Here is a 16,361-nt window from a genome sequence, read left to right on the forward strand (position 1 = left end):
CAGAGGCAGAGGCAGAGGCAGAGGCAGAGGCAGAGGCAGAGGCAGAGGCAGAGGCAGAGGCAGAGGCAGAGGCAGAGGCAGAGGCAGAGGCAGAGGCAGAGGCAGAGGCAGAGGCAGAGGCAGAGGCAGAGGCAGAGGCAGAGGCAGAGGCAGAGGCAGAGGCAGAGGCAGAGGCAGAGGCAGAGGCAGAGGCAGAGGCAAGAGTTCTGTGAATTCAAGTCCAGCCTGACCTACAGAGTAAGTTCCAGAACAGCTAGAGCTACCCAGAGAAACCCTGTCTCCAAAAGAAAGAGGAGGAAGAGGAGGAAAAGGAGGAGAGGGAAGAGGAGGGTGAGAAGGAAAAAGAAGAAAAGAAGGAAGGAAGGAAGGAAAGTTGTCCTCTGGCCTATACATGAGCACTGTGGATCCACTCCAGTGCATGGTGCACCTTGGGCAAGTTTACAGGTAGCCTCTGCATAGCATTGTAAGTAAAGGAGGAAGATGTGTAAAGTTTCTGCTGCACTGCCTGGTACGGCAGGTGCTGGGTCCATAGGACACAGAGATATTTCACAGAAAAAGGAACACAGATGGTCTCTAACATGTGTTTAGATCCAACCCTCAGTCGTCAGACAAAAAACACAAACTGAGGGTATGCTGCTACAACCTCACTGTTAGACAGGTAAATATTTATACTTGGCCATATTCCTTCTAGACAGGCTGGCAGAGTGAAAACCTATGCCACTCCCAAGGAGAGGAAAGGCAAGTCACAAAAGCTACAGATGCCAAGGTCTTGTGCTCTACCATTGAGCTATATCTCCAACTCCTTTTTTTGTTGTTGTTGTTGTTGTTTTGTTTTGTTATTTGAGACAGGGTTTTTTCTGTGTAGCCCTGGCTGTCTTGGAACTCACTTTGTAGACCAGGCTGGCCTCGAACTCAGGAATTCACCTGCCTCTGCCTCCCGAGTGCTGGGATTAAAGGCATGTGCCACCACGCCCGGCTTATAGCTCCAACTCTTAAACACATTGATTTTGAAAAACAACAAACAAACAAACCTATTTATTTGGGGGGTTGGCACATGCTCTAGAACTCTTGTCAGAAGACAATTTGCAGAGTTGGTTCTCTCTTTTCACCATGTCAGTCCTGGGGATTGAACTCAGGTCCTCAGATTTGGCAGCAAGCACCTTTACCTGCAGAGCCATTTTAGAGACCCCAGTATTTACTTTGCCCCAGTATTTACTTGGTAGGAACTTACCCTGTGGATCTGTCTATACATTTATAAAATGAAATAAATACAAAATCATTTTCTGTCATATCATCTGTAGTTATAAAATACTGACAATATCTCCGATGTCCATATAGAGTCCAGAGACAAATCCCTTGGTATCCATCTGGAAAGATCTGTAGAATGTATTGCTAAGTGATAAACAATATTATCAAATGCCAGCTAGCCTGTGATGCCTTTCAGGGGGCAGAGGGGCCAGTAAATGCATTTACATTCACTTTGATCTGTGTAAGGAGACACTGAGAAGATATGGACATCTGAAGTGGACTAAGAGATGGCGGGGCAGGGAGGGAAGACCAAAACTCTTTTCTGTTTTGTACTCTTTAAACTCATAAGCCATGGGGATATTTACCTCTTAGTTTGTTTGGTTGGATTTTGTTTGTCTTTGAAACAGAGTCTGGTGTATCTCAGGCTGGCATCAAGTGGTCATTCTCCTGCCTCAGCCTCCCAAGTGCTGAGATTACAGGCATAGGCTACCATGCCTGCTGGAATTTTCATGTCTTTAAAATCTAATCTTCAGAAACTTGAGTAAAAGTTGCTGGTTTGTTGCTTCTTGCTTCAACTTTCCACCATGGCTGTTCAAATACTGCTCGGGAAGCTCAGCTGTCCTTCACCTCGGAGGACACTGGGGGCTGAACCCCCCCCCCCAGAGTGGAGAGTGAGGTCCAAGTGTCTCCCTAGATTCTCATCTAGATAGATATCTGGATATCATGCCTGATACTACGCATACACTATAACTGCTTAATTGTTATATAGGAGGCTGCCCTCTCTGAGATGGGCCTGAGAGAGCAGGGTGATCCAAGCAGATAAAGATGGCCCCACAGGGAACGTACCCCGTGGGTATCATCCTCCCTGTCAGAGCTGGTCCTGGAAGATGACAAATGTGCTTAAAGCCAAGGAGCAGAGCATACCAGGGACAAGCAGGATGGTAAGGACTGGGCTGGGGTCTGAAGGGCCTGTGCTACTGGTATAGCTTTAGAAGGTATGCAGGGAAACTGAACTGAAAACATCCTCACTTTGGTCTGGACCTTTCCTGCTTTGTTCTGAGGCTGGTGTTCATGGAGTCCTGGCAACAGGAGTATCTTGGACATGTCAAAGTGATTAATGTCTCAAAGTTGTAACAGCATCTCTAGGAATTCATGGTTCAAACTGGCAGCTGAGATAGGCCAAGATCTTTGGAAGAAATAGAACACAGGTAGTAAATGTGAGTTTTTAAAACAGGCAACTGCTAGTCATATACCCCAGATATAATCAGCAATGATGAGGGGCTCTGTGGGAGGGGTCAGTGAAGATGGGGACCCCATGGGAATGACCTCTATGGGAGGGGTCAGTGAACCATGGGGTCAGTGAAGATGGGAACCCCATAGGAATGCCTGAAGTCTTCACAGAAAGAGGTGGCCTACAGAGAGGTCAACCAAGCAGGAAGGTGCAAGAATATCAGAACAGAAGTGGGTAAGCAGGGGCCTGAGACTGAAGCCAGAAGGCCTGGGCTTATCATGAGCCAGAAACCAAGCCAGGGCAAGGCTGGGGAGAGCCTGGGGCCTGGCGCACACTAAGACACAAAGATCCTGTGTGCTTGGATTTGAAAACACACCAGAGAATATATTCTAGAACACGGCATCTCCCCTGAAGGTGGTGTGTCCTCAGGGATGCTCGGTATTCAGTCCAGCCTCTTTTTGCCTGGAGCATGCCTAGGTCTTTGCCTCTGCAGGGAGAAGGCTCAGCTCAGGCTATTTAGAGGAGGCAAATGTGGTAGGATGTGTGGGTTTAGGTAAGTCCTAGGAGTGAGGAGTGTCAACAACCCTGAATATAGACCACAGATGTTCAAGGGGCGGAGCACTAGAAGACTCAGAGAGACCAGCATGGCCAGTCCTAAAGGAATTAACAGTGTCGGGGGGTATGGATGGATGGGGAGCCGGAACCATGGTAGGAGCCTACTATATGGGAACTTCTAATCACTATCCCACTCCCCTCTCTCCAACCACAGGGAGAGAAAGAAAGCAGTCGAGAGAGCCCCAGTCCTCCTCCTCCTCCTCCTCTTCCTCCTCCTCCTCCTCCTCCTCTTCTTTCTCCCCAGTGATTGTCTCCTGTGTCTGGGCTTATTAGGCAACATGCTACACGGGGTAAGGCCTGAACTTGCAGTGCCCCTTGCCCTCAACCAAGCAGCTTGTGCTGACTTCTGCTTTCTGCTCTCAGAACCCTCTCGGGGTGCCCGTCATCTCCACTGAGTCATCACCCACTCCTTCCTTTTCTTCCTTCCCCTCCCAAATCAGTCAGCGGCAACTCACTGTGGTAAGGATAATGTCCCCTGTTCTCACAAGCCATGTTCCCCGACACCAGGTTGTCCCACTGTCTGAGCTTCCTGCCCACAGGTCCTTGCCTAGCTCAGAAGCTCTCTTTCTCTCTCTCTCAACCCCCCCCTCTCTCTCTCGCACCCCAGCCCTCGACCTCAGGTACCTTACGTAGATCTTCAAGGTAGACTCTGTCCTTTGTAAGGTTGTTGGCTCCGTGACCAGGCTCTGAGTTGTACATGTGTTATGAATTCATGGGTCCTGACACCAAGCTCAGGGCCTGGACACTGGTGGGCTAAAATAACATGATAATTCTATTATCTAATCCTAGAAAATTCTAGGGAAATGTTTGTCATAATAAACCAATACAGGAGGAAGGGAAGTCCAGAGGCAGGGGGATGTACCTGCTTCCTTTCTAACAGCCAGTTCCTTTCCTGGGTTAGAAGCTGTTGGCCCATTATTGCAGCCATCTCTTACAAGAATAGGCTTGGGAGGGGGAAGGCATTGTAGCAAGAAGAAACTTCTGGACATTGTCTGGACATGAGTAGTTCTTGTTTGCTTATATCTCAAAGGACTCTAGACAGCTCCCCATTTTTGTTTCCCCTTTCTCTTCCTTCTTTCTCTGATCTTCCTTTATTTTAGACTATTCAATTAATTAACTAATTAAGTAATTTTTGAGACAGGGTCTCTTTTTGGGGTCCTAGCTGTCTGGAGCTCACTATACAAACCAGGCTGCCCTCAAACTTACTGAGATCTGCCTGCTTCTGCTTCCTGAGTGTTGGGACTAAAGGCATGCACCACCACACGTAGCTTTATTTTACACATTTCAATTACATTAAAAAATTTTGTCTTTATGAAGTCTTTTCTGATTCCAAACTGTCTCTGGAACTATCAATAGGGGTAATGTGGAATAAGGGTCTTTGCAGCTGTGTGGATTTGGGGCTGTGCTAAGTGACTTTAACATGGCTGCCTGCTGGCCAGAGAGAAGTTTTAAGAAGGAAGCTGCTTTAGGGGACCAATACCAGGCGGAGACTCTCAGACACAATGTCTTCAGTGCAAACTGCCCCAGTCTCTGCATTCCTTTATTTAGCATTTCTGGGTTTGGGAAGAAGTTCTGTCTATGGGCAGCTTTCTTTGTGCCCCTGTCCTGAAGAGCTTCTTGAAACCCTTGGTGTCCATGTGATGTTCCAGGATGACAGGAGACACATGGTCTGCTGTTCTGAACCCACTCCCCTTCTGCTGTGTTCTCTTCCCCTAGGCGTGATGGCTCAATATTTTCTGTGCAAATACATGCCATCTACTGAGGGTCTTTTGGTTAAAATCCATGGAATAAATAGGACGAGAGCCCTTGAAAGCCATGCCTTAGGTGGCCAGGAAATAATTGGTTAAACGGTCAAATGCAGTGGCTTGCAATGACTGGGTTTAGTGCCCATGCCCAAGAGCCTGTGCAAATCGTCTAGGGTCTGCTGTGGGAATGAGGAGGGGACACAGGAGTGAGAGGGCAGGTTCCCAAACTGCACACATGGTCAACCCAAGTGTTATTGACTTTGCATTCTAGTATTTTCTGCCAGAGAGTCTGCTTGTAGAAAGGCTTCCATGGCCAATATAGGTTCAAACGCACAACTCTACACACAGATACTCCCCTTAAATAAATAAAATATGATAAACCAAAGCAGGTGGAGTAAGATGACTCGGGTGCCTGCTCCCAAGCCTGATCCTGAATTTGATCCCTGGGACATCCATGGTGGAAGGAGAAAACAAACTCTTACAAGTTGTACCCTGACCCCCCCCCACCCCCCCACAAAAGCACTGTGTGGTACACGCATCATCCACCCCTGAAAAAAAAAAGTGAAACAAACAAAACCCACAGCCTGCCCTGAACAGGGATGTGCAAAGGTGAAACACACGTCTACCAACTCTGTTAGGGGATGCTGGAGCTAGAATCCATACTCCTGCTTGTTTGTTTCAGAATCAACCAGTTTCTAAAGAGAAGAATAAAAGAGATCAAGGGGCTAGCGACGGTGAAGACAGCATGAAGTCTATCTGCTCTGTGTCACTGAGGTGAGAGAGAGAGAGAGAGAGAGAGAACTTCAGATGTAAAGAAATGCATACTGGGAGCAAATGCTGCCGTGCCAAGAATAACTCAGGAGGAGACAGTGCAATCCCCCAGTCTCCAGTAAAATGAACTGTGTAATCAACACTGCTGTACTCTGTAAATATTCTATCCACTGATAAAGAACTCGGCAAATAGAGGTGGCGCCTGAGCACGGCTCCCAAAGCCAGAGAAAGTAGAGGAGAGAGAGGCTAATGGCTGTCAGGCCTGTCTCAGTGCCTGGGGCAACAGAGGAGCCTACGTTAAGACATCCTGTGCCTCACACAGACACTGTGTCCTGTGTCTGGCAGTGTCTGTGGTTCCTTTAAGTACAGCGCTATTTGTACTCACTGTGCACTTCCTGTCTGGACTGCCCTGGTCATCTAGCCTCTTAGAAAAATTCTGACTTAGCCAGAATCACCTGCAGGGCTGGAATCCACACCCACTTGGTTCCAGAGTCAACATTCATTTTTAAGGGGATAGAGCTTATTTATAGAAACATACAGGAAGGTATGACCATCCTAAATGTATAGCTCTGTGGATTTCTACCCATTCACAAGCCTCCTTCAGGATCGCGACAGAGGTCTCCATACCCAGAGGATGCCCTCAGTCGTCTCTAGCAATACCAGCACCCAAAACCACCACTTCCTCCTATCAATGGGAATGTGTTTCTTCTGTTCTTCAACTTTGTGTCAATAGAGTCACACAGTAGGTCTTTTGTGTCTGGCTGTTTTACCCAACACCTTGTGATGCTCATGTAAGATGTTGTATGTATACAGCCTGAACCTTGCCGCATTGGTGAGTCCTAGGCTGCCTTCCGGCACCAACACCTTCAGAGTGGCTAGGGTGGGGCGGTGGGTGCAGCAGTCATAGATGGAGCAGGCTGAGAGATGGGCTGAAAAGAGAGGGCTTTTTAGATCATGGCCTGGGCTTTACATTTCTTCCTTTCCTGCTGCTGAGTTCCCTGGGCCCAGACTGGTGGCAAAAAGACAAGTTCCTTTTCTGACTTTGTTCCTTTGTACAACAGAGCCAACCTCTTCACTGTGCTCTCTCAGATTCCTGGACAGCATTCTCTGGAATCAACCTTCCTATGCCTGGCAGTGAGGTTCCTTTAACGACTCACTTCCTGTCTGCTCTGCCCCATCATTAACCTCCAAATGAACTAGAATCATCTCCAGAACAGGAGCTCACACTCAAACCAGTTTCACCCAGATGGGGGCGTTTGTTTCTTCCTTACTATCCTGGTTGCTTTCATAGCATTATCTGAGGACTTAAAAATTAATATTATTATTTTGGAGACAGGGTTTTGAGTTTCTCAGTCTGGCTTCAAACTTGCTATATAGCAGAAGGTAACCATCAACTTCTAATCCTCCTGCATCTATCTACCTTAGAGTGTTGGATTACAGGTTTGCAAGAACACGCCCTATTTATACAGCGCTGGAGCTAGAGCCCAGTGCTTTGTTCATGCTAGGCAAGCACTCTACCCACTGAGCCACATGCCAGCTATTTCTGGAAGTACTTTTCAGTTGTTAAACACTTAGGGGTGGGGGCATGTGGAGTGCTATTTGCTTCTAGTGGGCAGAGGTCTGAGGTCATGCTAAGAACAGGCCTCCCCTTCCACTAAAGAGTGATGCAGCCTCGCATCTCAGTAACATTGTTGTTGGGAAACCCTGAGCATGAGTCATCATCAGGAAGTTGGTGTCTGTTTCTTTTCCTGATGCCAAAAGAGAAGAGGCAGGCATAATGAAGGTACTTTCATCCTGGAGTTAGAAGACCTGGGCTCAGGACTCACTTGCCACTAGCTAGTCATCTGACCTCATTTGAGTTATCCAGTCTCTGCAGGTCTGTTTCCTCCTCCTCCTCCTCCTCCTCCTCCTCCTCCTCCTCCTCCTCCTCCTCCTCCTCTTCTGTTGCTGGGCGCTGAGGTGCTTGTCACTAAGCCTGCAGGCTTCCTGTCCGGATCTCTTAGGGCTGCCTTCTATATCCTTATTTCATGAGATTTGACAGAAAACAGTGCCTGGGTGGACTGTGTGTAACGGCAGTGGAAGGATCCTTCCAGTCGCATTTCCACTTCCCTATGCGCTACTTCCAGGGTTATATCCTCACTCTTCCATCTGTGTGGGAAGGGAGCTCACCCACAAAGGGTGTTTCCTGAACTGTAGGCAGAGCTTCAAATACCCACAATTCCCATAGGCAGCAGTTTTTGACACTGGAACTTTTAGCCTTAAATTTAAATTCTTGTGAGACCTGTAAAAGGGTTTGCTGTGTGTGTGTGTGTGTGTGTGTGTGTGTGCCTAGTTACTTAAGAGGTTCAGGGCTTTATACCCTTCAAGGTGAGGCTATGGGAGGTTTTGATAAGACTAGACTAACAGAACATTGGTGAGCTTAGCATGCAGCGCTATGCAGTGTAGAGGACAGATCTCTGTAAGAACCAAGAGCCCTGCTGTGCCCAACAGGCAGAAAAGAAAGGGAAGAGAATTGGAGAGATGGCTCAGTGATTAAGAGCACTGGCTGCTTTTGCAGAAGACTGGGGTTTGGTTTCCAGTACCCACTTGGAAACTCACTACCTTAAACTGCAGTTTAAGGTGTCCAGTGCCCTCTTCTGGCTTCCATGGGCCCTGCATGCATGGGGTGAACATATATACGAAGGCAAACACTCATAAACATAACAGAATAATTGGGGAAGTTTGCTTAGTAAGTAATAAGAATGAGATGAGGCAGAAAGGCGATGGCTCAGTGGGCAAAGTGCTCGAGTGCCACACAAGCATTAGGACCTGAATTGGAGTCCCCAGGACCTAAGCACCATGGAACACATCTGTAACCCAGCACTGGGAGAGCAGAGAGACTCCTGAAGCTTGCTGGGTAGCCAGTCCAGCAGCATCAGTGAGCTCCTGGTTCAGTGAGCTCCAGGTTCAGTGAGAGGCCTTGTTTCAAAAGTTAAAGTGGAGAGCAGAGGAGGGAGACGCCTGAGATTTACCTCTGGCCTCCACACACGTGCGAACATACATGTGTGGGCACACCTGCACACACATGTGTGCACACCATACAGTTGTTGAAGGGAGAATTAGTGATGGATAGAGGTGGCTCGGATAGTTGGCTGTCATAATGCATTCATTATTGAATGGCATAAGTATTGCTGTTTGGAATCTGGGGACAAACTCGCCTTAGATGGAAGACTATTGCAGACCCATGGGACAATATCTTAATGGAAATCTCAAGAGGACCAAATTGTTCTTAAGTTACTTGATTTTAGGGGTGGCATTAACCCTTTTTAGTCAGCTGCCCTCCAATTCTACAGTTCAAAACTGTCTCGAAAATGGAGGAACGGCGTCCATATTTATTTTCTCACATATGTAACAAACAGCACAATGTCTCAATAAAAATGTATCTGTGGGATTCTTTTCTGGGTTACCTGTATGTTATGTGGCTTTATGTGTGTGTGTGTGTGTGTGTGTGTGTGTGTGTGTATGTGTGTGTGTATGTGTGTGTGTGTATGTGTGTGTGTATGTGTGTGTGTGTATGTGTGTGTGTGTGTGTGTGTGGTGTGTGTGTATGTGTGTGTGTGTGTGTGTGGTGTGTGTATGTGTGTGTGTGTGTGTGTGTGTGTGTGTGTGTGTGTGTGTGTGTATGTCTTGTCAGGCATTTTGCTTGTGCTATGACTTGGTTTATTTATTTTTTGTTACTTCCCATGCTCGGGAATCATTAAGGATTTTGGGTTTCAGTAGCCTTCTTTATTATTATTATTATTATTATTATTATTATTATTATTATTATTATACTTAGACATTTCAGTCACCTTTTCTTCAATCATATCTCAGTCCCTACCCTTTCTTTTCTAGTTAATACACACAAGGCCTCTTGGGCCTTCTCCCAGTGCTGTTGGTTTATTCTGCTCTGTGTTTCACTGGATATTTTCTGCTGTGATGGCAGCAGGTCCACCAATCTTCTCTTCTCCTGTGTCCGGTCTGTTGTTAACCTGCCCAATGTCTTGTTTTCTAGGAGCAGTACTTAGGTGTTTTAAGTTGCTCCCACATTTCTGCTTAGCATCCACACTCCTTCCCGCAGGTTCTTGATCTCAAAGAGATGGAACATACTTCTTGGGACTCTTGCCTTGGGTCTGCTGCTCAGTTGGTAGAGAACTTGCCCAACACCACTGAGGCCCTAAACTCCACTCCCAGCACTACATAAAAGTCGGCCCGGTGGTATATGAAACCACACACAGAACTTGGGAGGTAGAGGCAGGGGTATTAGAAGTTCAAGATCATTCTTGTCTCCATAAGAAGTTTGAGGCTAGCCTATGCTACATAATATCTCAAAAGAACACCACACAAAACCTCTTTATGTTCTTGCTCACCAATTTTGTTATTATTATCATTTCTAGTGTTGTTCAAGTTGACTGACCTTTCTTTTAATTGTGGGGTTTTGCCTTCTTCTTCTTCTTCTTTTTTTTTTTAATGTAATTTCTGTTTAGACACCACACTCTGAATTTTCTCTTCTTGGTCTTGGACATTGTTGAATGTTCTAAATATTATTTCTGGGTACAGTTACTTTACTTGGAAATGATTTGAGCCTTTCAAACTTTGTTATGTGGGACCAGAATGGCTTTAGCTTGGGACTCATGGTCCCCGGTCCTGAGGTGATAAACCTTGTGAATAGTCAGGTCTATCTATTCCAGTGCTTCCTCACCAATCTCTACTGGGCTGAAGACTCCAGGAACACTCTGCACCTCTCTGAAACTCCTTCCTCTGTCAGCGCTGCCTTTCTCCTGTCTGAACTCTAAGCTCTGCCTCTCTCTCCAAAGGGAGAGGCTGGTGGGCTGGGAACCCCCTTCAGGCAGCAAACTGAAAAAGAATCAGAGTGCTTTGTCTTTATTTCTCATCTCTCAAGGTCGCTGTCCTGTGTTGCTTGTTGCCCGGGGCTTGAAAACATTTCCCAGGAAATAATAAAAGCTGGAAGACTCCCCAGGAACATCTTTAAAGTTCAAACAGAGATGCACAGAAAACCCCATTGCTGCGGAGTCAGCTGTAAGTTGGTCGGTGCTGAGTTGGTTCTTAAAGCCTAGCTTGGTGCCAGCAAGGCACGGACAGGTGACAAAGAAGATAGACGTGCCACATGCATGTGGAAAAGCACTGGGAAGGAGAGGGACGAGATACTGGCGAGCCTACAGCAATGCCAGCCGCTCTACAGAAAGGGCCCACAGCACCTGACATATTTTATTCCCCCTTGGGGCCACCTCCTCATGCTATCTTTCTTCAGCTTAGTGATTGACACCCGAAGCCTCAAACTTCAGGTATTCTTGATCCCATTCCTCCCTTGTCAAACTTTGAATCAGTTTTCAACGCCTGTTCATTTTTGTCTCCAAAATATCTTCCAGTTTAACCCTACCTCGCCATTCTTATTCAGACCTCACTCAGACTCTCCCAGAAACCCACTATTTGACACTCAGAAAGGTACATTGCCCATCTGGCTCTGAATTTCCCTTTATGGACTGTATTTATATAGTACATATAGATCACTTTTACTTCACACCGATAAAGTTTGATTCTGATGAAGGTCTACCCAGAGAGGCACATGTTAAAGGTATGAGTGTGTCCTGACACCATAGCTAGTGTTCAGTATTTGCTGGGTGAATGAGAGATTTAAAGAGAAAGGGTTAGAAAGATGGCTCTGCAGTTAAGAGCACCTTTTATACTTTCAGAAGACCTGGGTTTGATTCCCAGCACCCACACAGTGGCTCACTCTAGTTCTACGGAATCTAATACCTTCGGATGCCCTCCACAGACACACTCACACATAAAATAAAGTTAATAAAATTTTAAAATAGGAAACCCATAAGAACTTGTATCTTTCAATAGTTAGGTTCCACCAAACACATACATCGCAGCCTCAAGTGTTTCTTCCTGTTTTAATTTGCATTTCGTTACAGAGACTTTAGAAACAAATACACAGTGCGTGTTTGTCCATTAACTTCTTTTATTTACTGAGCCAGATAGTTGCCCTTCCTACCTCTCTGTCTTACTCTCTTGTTCTTGAAGTGAGGGCAAATTAGAGCAGAATGTAACACTTGTTGAAACAATAGGAAACTCCATTTCTAGTGCGGGGTCGAAGCTCAGTTGGTAGAGCACTTCCTAACATGGATGGAGCCCTGGGTTCTATTCCCAGCAGCACATAAACCTGGCCACCGTGGCTCACATGTGAAAGTAAAGCACTCAAGAGGCAGGGGGATCAGAAGTTCGAGGTCATTCTTGGCCACTTAAGAGTTTAAAGCCAGTCTTTGCCACAGAAGACCTGATCTCAGAGAAACCAAAACCAAAAAGCAACCAACCAACTCACAAATGAACAAACAACTCAACTAACTAACTAACTAACTAACTAACTAACTAACCAAAGTCAAGGAAACACTTCTTGCAGCATCAACACTATTTCCAGTTTTGTGGAAGCTCCTCATAATTGTTTTAGTTTTAGTTTTTTTTTCTTTTCTTTTCTTTTTTTTTTCTATCTTTTTTGTTTGAGACAGGGTCTCACTATGTAGCCCTGGCTGAGCTAGAACTTGATATGTAAGGCCAGACTGACCATAAACTCAGAGATCTACCTGCCCCTGCCTCCGAGGTGCTGGATCTAAAAGCGTTCTCTATCACCCAGCCTCTTACTTGTTTTATTGAAATTTGTATTATTTAGAGTACAACGAAATGGAGGCCACCCAGCTTTAACAGGTCCACAGCAGCAGCGGCTCGGAAGGCTAAGCCGCTTGTTCCAACCACAAACAGGCGCCACACTCTCTGTGTTCAGCTGGTAGCCGGGCCACTCGGACAAGCATGTTTGCTAAGCCCCTGTTATTCTTCTCTCCTCTGCCTCTTTCCCATAACAACATCTGATTGCTTCACTCACCCTCTCCCAATCTGTCACCAGCTTGTCACAGACTTGATTGAAACACTACTAATTTAGCACGATGACTTTCTGGCAGGGTGAGGTTGGCAAAGCCAGAGGAGATGTTTGTTTACCCAGAAGAAAATGACTCGGAGGTTTGGAAACAGAAAGCCCCACCTGCCACACCCTAGAGCCATGAAGCTATGCCTAGGGTAGGGATTCCGGGAGGATCCCAGTGCAGAGGCTGCTGTGGGCGGAGCCAAGGCTGAGGCTCCAGCTGCCTTGGGGGTCTTTCTGGGTTCTTAACTCTAGGAGAGTGAATTAAGGGGGTTTCTTTCCGAGGGCTGCTTTGCTAGAGAACCTTATTCTTTTCTTGTTTTCAAACAAGGCTCATGCTAACTGCAGTTGGTTTTTGAGTCCTCGGTTCTCTTTTCCGTTTATCGACTTCCTTTTCCTTTTCTTTCCTCACCTTTGGTTTTTAGCACTTCCCTCCATTGTTCTGAGGACTATTTGTTTTTTTTTTTTTTCTTCTTCTGGGAGTTAGCCATCTAATAGGAGTCAGGGCAAAAGAGGCCAGCTCTGAGTGAGCCCTGCCTCCTAGGGAGCCCGGGATCCACTTTGAAGATTGTTGAGACTATTTGTATTAATAACACTTGTTCTAGTATTGTTCCTCGTTTCTGATCATCAAAGAGCTCAGAAAGGTTGAAGCCCGCACAATCTCTGCCAGCTTGTCCTTGGGAGCAAGTGTCTAGAACAGGGTTGATCTAAAATTGTTTTCTCAGTGAAGTGGGCGGGCTACAGATTCACATCAAGGGAGTGTCAGCTTGCAAAACAGCTTCTTGGCAGAAAGGGATGTGGGATTTCAGAGGAACTGTAATCTATTCAGTGCTGGTTAAACGAACTCCTTGATTCTGAGTGTGGTGTGTGGAACCTGGGTCCGTGCCCAATGAACAATTGCGCTCCTCTGTAGCAGGGGGCTGCAGAAAGTGGAACAGCCTTTGAGATGGGAGTTTTGCTTTTCCCATGATGCTTTGCGTTTCCCTTTCTCCATATTTTTATTCTATTTAATTTAATTTTTGGTGTTTTGCTTGCCTTAAAGGAGCTGAAAGGTGGAGTGTTGTTTGTTCCACGTTTATAAAATGACCCTCACTGTGGCAGGTCATCTTGTCAAGACTGCCTAGCTTGCTTACATTGACCATAAGGACAGGGACCAGGATTTCATCTTTCTTCCCTCTGCTTGTGGCCTCCAGTATATACTCAGAGCCAGAGAGTAGGATGCTTCTCCTGCAGCTGGGTCTCCAACATCATAAAGAGGCCACTTTAAGATGGGTGCCACAAGTCTGGGACTCCATAAAAAGTCTGGTCACCTTAAAAGATAGGGACCTAGAGATGTCATTTCCCTGGCTTTGATCCCTGTGGGATTCCCAAACAGATTGGCACACCCAGTTTGCCCTGGTCATTCCCTCCTAACATAGCTTGTTTTTTAACTTGTGTCCTGGCTTCTGACTCTTTTAGAAAGCAAATAAAACAAGGCAAAACTTAAAACTAAAAACCATTTAGTTTTAAACCTTAATTTCAAAAGGACTAAAGATTTATTGTGGAAAACTTTTAAAATGGGGGAGAAACCTTCCTTAAAATATAAGGAGAAATAACCAAAATTATCTTCAGACATAGTACTACTGCTAGATCCTCTCCTGGACATATACCCAGAAGATGTTCCAACTGGTAATAAGGACACATGCTCTACTATGTTGATAGCAGCCCTATTTATAATAGCCAGAAGCTGGAAGAACCCAGATGTCCCTCAAAAGAGGAATGGATACAGAAAATATGGTACATTTACACAATGGAGTACTACTCAGCTATTAAAAACAATGAATTTATGAAATTCTTGGGCAAATGGATGTATCTGGAGGATATCATCCTGAGTGAGGTAACCCAATCACAAAAGAAGTCACTTGATATGCACTCACTGATAAGTGGATATTAGCCCAGAAACCTAGAATACCCAAGATACAACTTCTAAAACACAAGGAAATCAAGAAAGAAGACCAACACGTGGATACTTCATTCCTCCCTAGGATACGGAATAAAATATCCATGGAAGGAGTTGCAGAGACAAAGTTTGGAGCTAAGATGAAAGGATGGACCATCCAGAGACTGCCCCACTTGGGGGTCCATCCCATAATCAGCCACCAAATGCAGACACTATTGCATATGCCAGCAAGATTTTGCTGAAGGGACCCTGATATAGCTGTCTCCTGTGAGGCTTTGCCAGTGCCTGGCAAATACAGAAGTGGATGCTCACAGTCATCTATAGGATGGGACACAAGGGCCCCCAATATAGGAGCTAGAGAAAGTACCCAAGAGCTGAAGGGGTCTGCAACCTTATAGGTGGAACAACAATGTGAACTAACCAGTACCCCCAGAGCTCGTGTCTCTAGCTGCATATGTAGCAGAAGATGGCCTAGTCAGCCATCACTGGGAAGAGAGACCCCTTGGTCTAGCAAACTTTATATGCCCCAGTACAGGGAAACGCCATGGCCAAGAAGTGAGAGTGAGTGGGTAGGGAACGGGGCCGGGGGAGGTTATAGGGGACTTTTGGGATAGCATTTGAAATGTAAATGAAGAAAATATCAAATAAAAAATGTGGGAAAAATTATCTTCAATCTCACGGTCCAAGAAAAATCATTATTAATGATTTCTTCCCATTTTTAAAAGGTACAGGGTGTGGTGGGCACATCCTTAATTCCAGGACTCAGAGTGTTTACTGCTTTTGTGGGGGACCTGGATTGGGATACCAGTAACCACATCAGGTGGCTTACAACTGTCTGTGACTCCAGTTTCAGAAGATGCCTTCTGGCCTTCTCAGTCACCTGCACACACATGCATATAGATGCATGCAGCCACACACACACACACACACACACATCAGTTAAAAACTAAAAGATGTATGTGTTATATGACCTTCAGTGTACGTGCATGTATTTAGATTAGAATTTTGATTTTGAAATGTATACTGGCTTGGACACTTCTTGACATCACCTTTTTTTGAAGGCCTCAGGGACTGTCCATGTAACTATTGCAGTAGCTTAAGCTACAAGCATTGTGACCAAATGTAAACAACCCCTGATGTAATCCCACCCCCATCCCCTCTTGTTTTGTCTTGCTATGCAGCCTATACTGGGCCCAAACTCATGGTCCACCTGCCTCAGCCACCTGGATGCCCAAATTACCGCGTTCATTGGATCATAAACCTTTCTCTACATCCCAGAATAATATGTTTCTGGAGGCCTTCCTGGGAGTGGGATTTTTAGATGATCTGGACTTGTAAATCACTCAATATATAATGTTGGCTGTCTGTTGTCTCTAATCTATCCTTAACTAAAGAAGTGATGCCCTTGTCCTTCTGGATACATGGGTCCTGCCAGCTAGACCACTATCTCTCATACCAGAGCCTGCCTGTGACCCAGCTCCTGGAGCCATGATGTTTATCATTCACTATTGAGCAGCATCTACTCTGATGCCTGAAGACCACCCATGGTAGACCCCTCCCCCATTGAATCATTGCTCCCATTGCTTTGAAGCAGGGTCTGGCCTAGGAAAGCTAGTTATGTAATCTCCTTTCCCCAGTGGGGGAAGGGAAAACAGATAAGGAATAGAGGAGAAGACTGAAGGATACATCATAATTATGCCAGGTCACAGATGACCACTTAATTTCCATTTTGTCCCATTTCCTGTAAGGCAGAGGAAATTTGTGGAGCCTGGAGCTTTGGGGTCTAGTGTTGACTCTCTCAGTCACTGGCTCAGTGACCTTGGGGAGTCTCTGAAGCTATCCGTGCCCCAGATG

The 16,361-nt window shown here is 45.9% G+C and overlaps 1 protein-coding gene across 7 annotated transcripts in view; it reads right to left on the reverse strand.

The window, feature by feature from the left end:
* The window catches only part of Lipc (lipase, hepatic), a 154,094-nt gene that overhangs the window by 37,120 nt on the left and 100,613 nt on the right, over positions 1–16,361 (reverse strand). The window lies entirely within an intron of this gene.

Source organism: Mus musculus, chromosome 9 (assembly GCF_000001635.26).
Source record: "Mus musculus strain C57BL/6J chromosome 9, GRCm38.p6 C57BL/6J".
NCBI classification, from domain to species: Eukaryota; Metazoa; Chordata; class Mammalia; order Rodentia; family Muridae; genus Mus; species Mus musculus.